This window comes from Tupaia chinensis, unplaced genomic scaffold (assembly GCF_000334495.1).
Source record: "Tupaia chinensis unplaced genomic scaffold, TupChi_1.0 Scaffold145057_1, whole genome shotgun sequence".
In the NCBI taxonomy this organism is placed as follows: domain Eukaryota; kingdom Metazoa; phylum Chordata; class Mammalia; order Scandentia; family Tupaiidae; genus Tupaia; species Tupaia belangeri.
In genome coordinates, this window is record NW_006204918.1 from 180,667 (window position 1) to 190,560 (window position 9,894).

Genomic DNA, 9,894 nt, shown 5'->3' on the forward strand with positions numbered 1-9,894 from the left:
TGACTTCATCACATTCTCTATTGTGACCGCTGGAGTGAAGCATTGTAATTAACAATAGGTGATCAGAGCAAAGGGCAGCGGTCGGGGGGCTTCCTGGAAGACCTTATCGTATACTCAGGATGTATAAGAGAGCTATATAATTCTTTTATAGTAGTATATTGGGGAGTCAGAGGGGGGTCGCTTCCCAGCAAGGCTGCCACAGTTTCTGGAGCAAGATCCTAGGTCGGGGGGTGGGGGTGGCACACAGTAGTGGCCTTGCCAACGTAATAAACCAACTGGAAGCGGGGAAGGGGGGACTCAGACAGATCCTGGGGCCCCACCTGGGCGGACTCCTCCAATTTTTGGCACTATGGTGGAAATTGAAAGATTAGTGTATATAGAAGCATGGAAAATGGTTATGGAAACTGGTTACAGGGTGGGAAGAGGGTAGGAAAAGGGGGAGAGTGTGAGGAAAGAAATCAAGTAGAAAAATAGAGAGGCAAGACATTTATGGGACACAGAAATGGATGATTTTTCTGTTGATGATAACATGTATAGTATTTTATTATTTTTTTAGAGGTTTTTGCTATAGGGCTCCAAATGTTTAGTAATATAACCAATACTTTGAGGACTTTCTCATACAGTGTTTGTGCAAATCTATCTTTTTTATGTTTTACTTTTTCTTTCTTCTGAGAGAGAGAAAGAGAGAGAGAAAGAGAGAGTGCCTCAAGGGAGTCCTCATGCTGCAGTCCACCCAGCTCAGATGGTCACATCTGGGCACATGTACATGCATTGGCAAGCCAGGGAGGTTTCAGGGACCCAACCCAGGACTCGCCAGTGTTAGTCCAAGTGTGTTATCACTGCACTCTCCCCTGGCCTCTAGACAGGAACTTCTGAGCAAAATAAGGAAAACTGTGAATGTCTTTCTATGTATATTATCAAAATGTTTTCCTAAGAGCAGTAATGAATTACTCTAGCACCTGCAGTGTTTGAGAATGCCCACTGCATGGCACTAAGAGTAATTCCCTAAAGATTAGGAGTAATTCCCTAATGACCATTTTTATTCAACCCCCCACCCCCCCACCCATCAAACCGAGTGGCTGACCAACACCCTACACAGCCATCCTTTCAGCGTGTGTGCTACAACAGGATCGACTTGTCAATGCAGATAATGTAGCTCCTACCTAACACTTGGTAATGATGCAAAGACACAGGTCGAGCAGGCGCAGACTTGCCAGTCCTCTCTGCAGGGACTCAGAGCCATCAGAGGCAAGTTCCTCCTTGTCTTTCTCCCTTGGGATACGTTTTGATTTCTTTATTTTCTTTTTTAAAAAAATTTTAAAAATATTTATTTAAGTTTATTTACTTATTCATTTTTTAATTTGACCAGACACACACACACACAAACACACACAGAGAGAGAGAGAGAGAGAGAGAGAGAGAGAGAGAGAGAAAACAAGCCACCAGGTCCAGGACTTGAACCATGTTTGGCCATGTGGGAGTGTCCAGCGTGTTAACCACCATGCCACCTGCTGGTCCCAGCATTTTGATTTCTAAGAAGCACTAATAAAGTATGCACAACACGTTAGTGCAGAGATAGCCCTGTTTATGTTTAGGACATCGTTTTCTGCTGCTGCCATGACAAAGGACCATAAGTTTAATGGCCTAAAACCACACAGTTTGTCATCTCACAGTTCTGTAAGTCAGAAGTCGAGTAGGCTCAGTTTCTTTGCTGTAGATACCACAAGGCCGAATGTTGGAGGCTCCAGGGAGGGTCTGCTTCCAGTGTCATTCGGGTTGTTTCAGAATTCAGTTCTAGGTGGTGGGAGAACTGAAGTCTCTGTTTCTTGGCTGACTTCCAGGCAGGAATTGTTCTCAGCTGTTAGATGTTACCCACATTTCTTGGGTGGAGATCTCGTGTCCTCAGAGCTGGTAGGTTCAGTAGTAAGTTCAGTCTCTCATGCCTATCTCTTCTGCATTCTCTCTGCAGCACTGTCTCTTGCTCTTCCTGCAGCCAGCACAGGCTTCCCGATTTGTTGTAGTTTGATATAGGGTGTGTGTACTTCCTGGAGAGAGACAGAGAGAAAGAGAGAGTTATAGGGAGAGAGGGAAAGTGAGAAATTCTCACCCATCCTCCCAGGGCAGAAGCAGAAGCGGGATTGGAGATCTGCTTCAAGTTCTGACTTCGGCCCACATGTGCAAGTTGATACAATGGAAGTCAAAGCAAAAAAAAAAAAAAAGAAAAAAAGAGAGAAAAAAAATTAACAGGAAGAGATACAAAGGCATCACAAGAAAAAAAAAAAAGAGTCCATCATAAAAACAGTGACTCTGGTTCTTCAAAGACATTCCCAAGAACAGTTGTTAAGGAAGGTGGACCTACAATCACTTCAAAGAACATTGAGAAAAGTGTCACAAAACCTGGGAAAAAGGGTGTAAAGCGGTTCAAGGATAGACAACAAGGGGACAGAGCACCTATGGACAAATTCCAACAGGCAAATTCAACAAGAAGAGAAAATTCCAGTCAGACAGTCAAAGTGATGACTCAATGGCCAAGAAACCCAAATGGGATGATTTCAAAAAGAAAAAGAAAAAAAAAAAAGGAACTGCAGCAAAGCAGGCAACTTAATGAGAAAACCAACTATGACATTGTCGCTCGGTCCAGGCAGATCTGGGAGATTTTACGAAGGAACAGCTGTGAGAAAGAAAGAAGAATAACTCTGGTGAATGACTTACAGAAACCGATTCAAGGAAAATGAAAACTATTGCATTTGCACACGATTGAACTCGGGCGATCTGGTGTTACATTCAGTGTGGTTACGAAGAGCAGAGAAAACAGGCTGTCGAAGAATTGCGAGGTGATTTGGTCGAATTCGGTAAAGCCAAGTACTCCAGAAATATTCAGAAATTTCTCACGTATGGAGGTAAACCACAGATTGCAGAGATAGTAAGAAATTGTGAAGGCCGCGTGCAGAAGATGCTGTGACACGCAGAAGTGTCAGCCATCGTGGAGTATGCATACAATGACAAAGCCATCCTGGAGCAGAGGACCGTGCTGACAGAGGAGCTCTACAGGTATACGTTCCAGCTTTACAAGTCGGCAGCTCACCCAACTCTGGACAACGCCTTAGAGGCAAAGCCTGACAAATTAGAGCTCATTATGGATGAAATGAAGCAGATTCTAACTCCAATGGCCCAGAAGGAAGCTGTGATTAAGCACTCATTGGTGCATAAAGGATTCTTGGACTTTTTACCTCTGCACCCCTAAAACTCAGATCAGAACTGCCTGAACCCATCCGTGAAGCCGTGGTATAGCTGGCACCACACACGATGGTGCAAGAGTGGCCATGCACTGCCTGTGGCATGGCACGCCCAAGGACAGGAAAGTCATTGTGAAAACAATGAAGACTTGTAGAGACAGTGGGTATCCGCCAATATTCCCATTTGGTTTTACTGGCTGCATTCGACTGTACGGACGATACTAAGCTTGTGAAGCAGATAATCACATCAGAAGTGATCCGTTCTTTACCTAACATAGTAGCTGACAAGTATGGAAGGAAGGTCCTGTTATATCTACTTAGCCCCAGAGACCCTGCACACACAGTCCGAGAAATCACTGAAGTTCTTCAGAAAGGGGATGGAAAGGCGCACAGTAAGAAAGTCACAGAAACCTGCCGACGGGAGCTGTTAGAACCCATTTCTCCAGCTTTGTGAAGCTACCTGCAAGGACATGCCCAAGACATGGTGCTAGATAAGCCTGCCTGTGTGTTGGCAGTCAACGCTCTGGGATCTGCCACCGGGGATGTCCAGCCTGCCATGAACGCCATTGCCAGCTTGGCAGCAGCAGAAATGCACCCCAGAGGCAGGGACGGAGAGCTTCATGTTGCAGAACATCCTGCAGGACATCCAGTACTGAAGGGGTTAATAGGACAAAATAAAAAGATGAAAGAAAATGGAAGAGAAGGTTGTTCTGCAAGAACACTTGTAGAGCACGTGGGTATGAAGAAGCTCAAGTCCTGGGATAGCATAAACCAAGGTGCCATTTTTCTTTCTGGCCTTCTCCAGAGTCCTGACCAGGAAGTTGCAAACAAAGTCAAGGCTGGACTGAAAAACCTGATTCCCACACTGGAGAAAATCATAAATCGGAGCAAAGGAGTAGAAACTCTGCTTGAAAAATTGACCACATAGGTGGACACAATTACAAACAAGAAGGAGAGGCCAACAGATGGTGTGGTGGTTAAGATGCTGGCCTTCCATATGACTGACTTTGGTTCGAGTCCCAGATCCAGTGGCTTAAAAATCACACCAGGCATGTGTGCATGCGTGTATGCCTGTGTGCATGCGTGCATGTATACCCACAATGACGAGAGGAGGATAGGGGATTGTGATGTGGCCATCCTCCCAGTGGGGGGTGATTTTTCGCTTTCCCTCTCTCTTTCTCTGTCACTTTCCTGTGAGTTGTTTGTGCTTTATGGCAAAAACCTAACAAAAAGAGCAAGAAGGAATAATTTTTCCTTTTTTATGTTCTTTCTTTCCTAGAGCAAAAAAGAAGGGCTGGGGCCTACATTTCTGACAATTTGGGTGCTCCACATACGTTTTTCTTGAATATGTTTAGATTCTTGTGTAAGAATCTATTCATAAAAGTTTTTTTTTTGCACAAAAACAAACAAACAAACAAACAACAACAACAACAAAAAAGAACTCATCCTCCCAGGGAGGATGACCACATCATAGTCCCTTCTCTGTTTTCTTTTGAGAGCATCAGCACACAAGCATATATGACCTGTGTGATTGTCCTGTCACCGAGTCTGGGACTCGAACTGCTCAGACAGTCACATGAGATCCAGCCATCTTAACCTCTCTGCCACCTGCTAGCCCAAAGGCTTCCACTTTAAGTATTTCATGTGAGTAAATTGAGTCCATCATGACAATTTTTTTTTTTTTTTTAGAGATTTTTTGCTATAAGAGAGACAGAAAGTGAGAAATCACCTGCAGAGGAGATGGTCATGCTGAACTCCCTTCTCCTCCATTCTCCTCCTGGGATTTTGGGCACACACACGCGCCCAGGATGAGTTTCAAGCCATTGGATCCAGGACTCAAACCTCAGTTGGCCACGGGGAAGTCAAGCACGTTAACCACTAAGCCACTTGCTGACCCCACCCTATGTTTTTTTAAATCACATCTGCAAGGTTCATTTTGCCACCTGAGGAAACACATTTATAAGTTGTGGTGAATAAGACATGGTCATCTTTGGGGAAGGGCATTATCGTGCCTTCCACAGGAGTTCTTTATTTTTGTATTTGATTAGTTGTGGGGATAAAGAGACTTTAGGTCTCATTTCCATCCTCTAGCCAATTGCAGTGCATGCACTCTTCAATTTCAGTACTATTTGCAATGGTTTTTCTAGACCAGGGTTTCTGAACCTGGGGACTCTTGCCATCTGGGGCTGGGTAGTTCTCTATTGCCCTGACCTTGCAGAATGTCAAGGGCATCCCTGGTCTCCATGCCTAAGATGCCAATGATGATACCTCTTCCACTGTGACCCTAACTGGCTCTGAACATTGCCAAGTGCTCTTTTTGGGGGCAAAATTATTTCTGGTTGAGAATTACTCATCTAGATTAAGCAGGTCTATCTGACTAAAATAGGTTGTTCTTTGTTTCTCAGAATAGATCCTCATTTCCTTTTAGTAAAATCTCATTGACATATGTACAAAGTGTTCTGATCACAATCAATTTCTCCTTTGTGAGAGCCCCCAGGGGAAAGGAAAGAACCTGTGTTGAAGCCTATAAAATCAAAATAGAATAATTAATGTCAATATGTATTAAGCTCTGACTAAACTGAATTGGGAGACCAGCAGTTAGCGTAATGGCTATGTCGCTGGACTCCCATGTAGTTGGCCGCAGTTCAAGTCCCGGACCCAGTGATTTAAACTCATGCTGGGTTCATGTGCGTGTGTGTCCAAGATCCCAAGAGAATGGAGGAGAAGGGATTGTGGCTTGGCCATCCACCCTGGGGGGTGATTTCTTGCTTTCTATCTCTCTGTTTCTCTCTCTTTTTGATGAGCGCACACACCCTATAGCAAAAACCTCTGCAAACTATATATATATATAGTTTGCAGCATGAAGAGGGGTGGCAGTTGTCACTGTAAAGATGGAAGAAAGACTTGAAGATGTGGGACTTAGCTATATTCATATCTTAGGAAAGTGTATTCCAGATGGAGAAAACATCAGCGATGGCCCCTGGGGGGGAGTAAGACTGGCTTGGTTAAGGAACAGCAAAAGGGACCAGTTGATGGCGTAATAATGGCTATGTCTCTGGACTCCCATGTAATTGACCGTGGTTCAAGTCCTGGACCCAGTGGCTTATACTCACGGCAGGCACATGTGTGTGAGATCCTGAGGGGAGAATGGAGGAGAAGGGATTGCAGTGTGGCCATCCCCTTTGGGGGGTGATTTCTCACTTTCTGTTTCTCTGTCTCTCTGGCAAGTGCGCGTGCAATATAGCAAAAACCTCTAAAACAAACAAACAAAAGCAACAGCAAGGAAAAGAAGACAATGTGGTTGAGCAGAGTGAGAGCCATGAATGACGAGCTTACTTAGTAAGTGTTAGTGAAATGAGAAGTCCTTGCTGAGTTTTGGCAAGAGGAGCAGCGCAATGTGATATACAGTTTTTTCCCTTAAAAAATAATTCCAAAAAATGCTACAGACTCCCTGCATACCTTTCCCTTAGCTTCCCTCAATGTTAACATGTTTTATCACTGGGCTATAATTATTGAAACCAGAACTTAATGATGTAATAATATAAACTTATGTACAAACCTTATTAAAATTTACAAATGGTTGAATCATTGTTCCTTTTCTTTTTTTTTGAATTATTTATCTATTTAATTCCATTTGGTATTATTATTTTAATTTGAATAGAAAGAGAAAGAGAGAGTGAGAAAGGGAAAGCAAGGAAGCAAGCCACCAAATCTAGGACTTGAACCATGCAGCCATGTGGGAATCCAGTGCCTTTATCTAACACGCCACCTGCTGGCCCAGTGTTCCTTTTCTTGACCCTTTTCTATATTCTCACATTGCATTTAAGTTATTGAGTATCTTTGGCTTCAATTTGTGACAGCATCTACATCTTTATGATCTTAATATTTTTAGAGTACTGGCCAATTCTTTTGTAGAAAAGCTACTGTACTGGGAGTTGATTTCAGCTTCATGGATAGAAACGTCAGTTCTGAGGGAATTACAGTAATTCAGGGGAAATGATATCTGTTTGGTGTCTTCAGAAACAGAAGTGGAAGTGGGGACAAGTGGTTGGGTTGTGATATATTTTGATGGTATAATCAAAAGATTTCCTGGTGCAGTTTCCCATGCTCCTCCAACTCTGGTATCCACAGTTGCCCTCTATGCCTTTACATTGTCCAACATTTCAGTTTCTGCCCTAGAGTGCAGACATTTGGCATATATTGAGTGGGGACATCCAATGCCTCTCTTTCATAATCTGGCTTGCTTCACTTAAGAGTAAATCTTCCATATTTGTCCACTTTCTATCAAATGCTAGGATTTTATTCTTTCATGGCTGAGTGATATTCCATAGAGTATATGTGCCACACTTTTTCAGTCCATTCATCTGTTTGTTGATATTTGGGTTGGTTCCATGCCTTCGCAATTGTGAATAATGCTGCAATAAACATAGATGTGCAAGTGGTTTTCTATCTGAGTGCCTTCCTATCCTTTGGGCAGATACCCAGGAGTGGAATTGTGGGATCCTGTGGTAGTTCTATTTGTAAGTCTTTGAGGAATCTCCATATTGATTTCCACCATGGCTGTACTAATTTACAGTCCCACCAACAGTGTAGGAGAGTTCCTTAACCTCCACAACCTCACCAGCACTTATCATTCCTAATTTTTTAAATCTTCAGCCTTCTAACTGGAGTAAGGTGGTATCTCATTGTGGGTTTGATTTTCATCTCCCCTATGATAAGGGATGTTGAGAATTTTTCATATGCTTTTTGACTGTTCGTATATCTTCCTTAGAGAGTTTCCAGTTCAGCTCATTTGCCCATCTTTTAACTGGGTTGGTCATTTTTCTTCAGGTGAGCTGCTTGGGTTCTTTGTAAATTCTGGTTATTAGTTCCTTAACTGTGTGTTTTAATAAACTCTTTGAAGACAATACTACAACAAAATCACCATATTAGGGAGTGTTAAACTATATAGATTTATAAAAGGTAGATAATAAGAAAAACAGTACATAATTTCACTCTTTCTCTGTTAAAATGTAGTTTTGATGAGTAGTAGTAACTTTTACAGTTTATCAAAGATCATGGCTGATGATAGCTGTTCTGAATATATAAAAATACAGAACTTTGAAAAGAGTCTTCATCTTAACTTTGGTGTGTGTGTGTGTGTGTGTGTGTCTGTGAATGTATATATGTTTTCAAAGTTTAGAATGTGTGGTCACTTCGCAGGTCACTGCTCACCTGGAACTGACTCAATTCATAGACATTTTCAATCTGGTTTCTAGGCATTTCTCCTAGCAATGAAGCAGTACCTCCATGAATACAAAATGATTTTCAGATAAACTGGAATGGTAACTTTCCTGCTATTCTTCTGACCTTTTGGAGTCAAATGCAAAATCCAATGTCACAGATGACAGATTTTTATCGGATCCAGACATGACCTGGAATTACTTTCTTTGCACTTACATAGTTGCACTCTGATCTAGAAAAATCATAGTTTGTTCAGATCAACGGGTTTCCATTATTTCTTGCTTGATGTTACAGGTTTAAGTTCAAATTTAAATACATCTCAGCTGCTAGAAAGGTGTTGGGTTTTTTTATGTGTGCTAGTGACATTTAATATTACTTCAGTAATTTTTTCATTTCACTGAAATGTTTGTAGTAATCATATTAGTCAGACTGGAGAACCATGTTGAAGATGAAATTTGATTCAATCTTTTGCCAATGGCGTTTTATCAAAAAAAAAAAAAACAAAACAATTCCGTCATCAAATAATCAATCACCTATCTATCAACCTATCTATCTATCATCATCTTAGCATATTATAGAAAAGAATTAAGGCAGCATGTGGCAGTCTGTGCTTGTCATGGAAACTTGTTTGCCTTCTTTTTCTATTAAATCCTCTTATCAGTACCTCCTTGCCACTTAGGTTTACACAGATTTCTCCACTACTTTCTATTTACAGATGTAATTCCTTGCTTCCTGAGGTTTTCAAGACAAGTTCTAGACTCATGATTCTAACTATGTTTTGGTCCCCGGCTCTACTGCCAGCGAGGCTAAGCTTCACGGGTAAAAGTTTCAGCATTTACATTTATTTATCCTACCATGTAATATGTGAGAATGAATATAAATACGCACGGAAATGAGAAATCCAGGTAAGTCAAGTGATGCAGGAACTTAATAGAGAATTAGGATCTAGCAAGGATGTTTCTTTGCTTTTATTTGTTTTGTGAAGATATTTAATTTTCAGGGTTTTCGTAAATCAGGGGATAGAAAATCTTTACTGGTACTTGGAAGTCTTTGCAGCTTTTGAATATATTTGGTTTTGGTCTCAAAAAGCATACAGATAGGAAATAACAATGTATTCAAGAAAAATTTTAGCATTGCCTTTTCTTTTACGAAGAATTAGTTTAAACTGTCTACAGGGTGTGATTTCAGACATGCCAAATCTCTAAAATACTTTCATCAACTCTTTATTATTTCACTGTTAATTTAAATGCTGTAAGCTTTATTCGCTGTTAAAGTAGAAACGTCTGTCTTACAGAACTAATCATTTCAGGCAAATTCATAAACTTTGTAACCAACTGCCTGTACTCAGGACAGTTTATCTTTTTTAAAAAAAATTATTTATTTAATTTTATTTATTCATTCACTTATTTTAATTTGACCAGACCCCCCCCCCCCC

At 41.4% G+C, this 9,894-nt stretch overlaps 1 pseudogene; it reads left to right on the forward strand.

Moving 5' to 3' along the window:
• Positions 1-384: 384 nt before the first annotated feature.
• Positions 385-4,164, forward strand: LOC102490335 (pumilio homolog 3 pseudogene; annotated as a pseudogene).
• Positions 4,165-9,894: the final 5,730 nt, after the last annotated feature.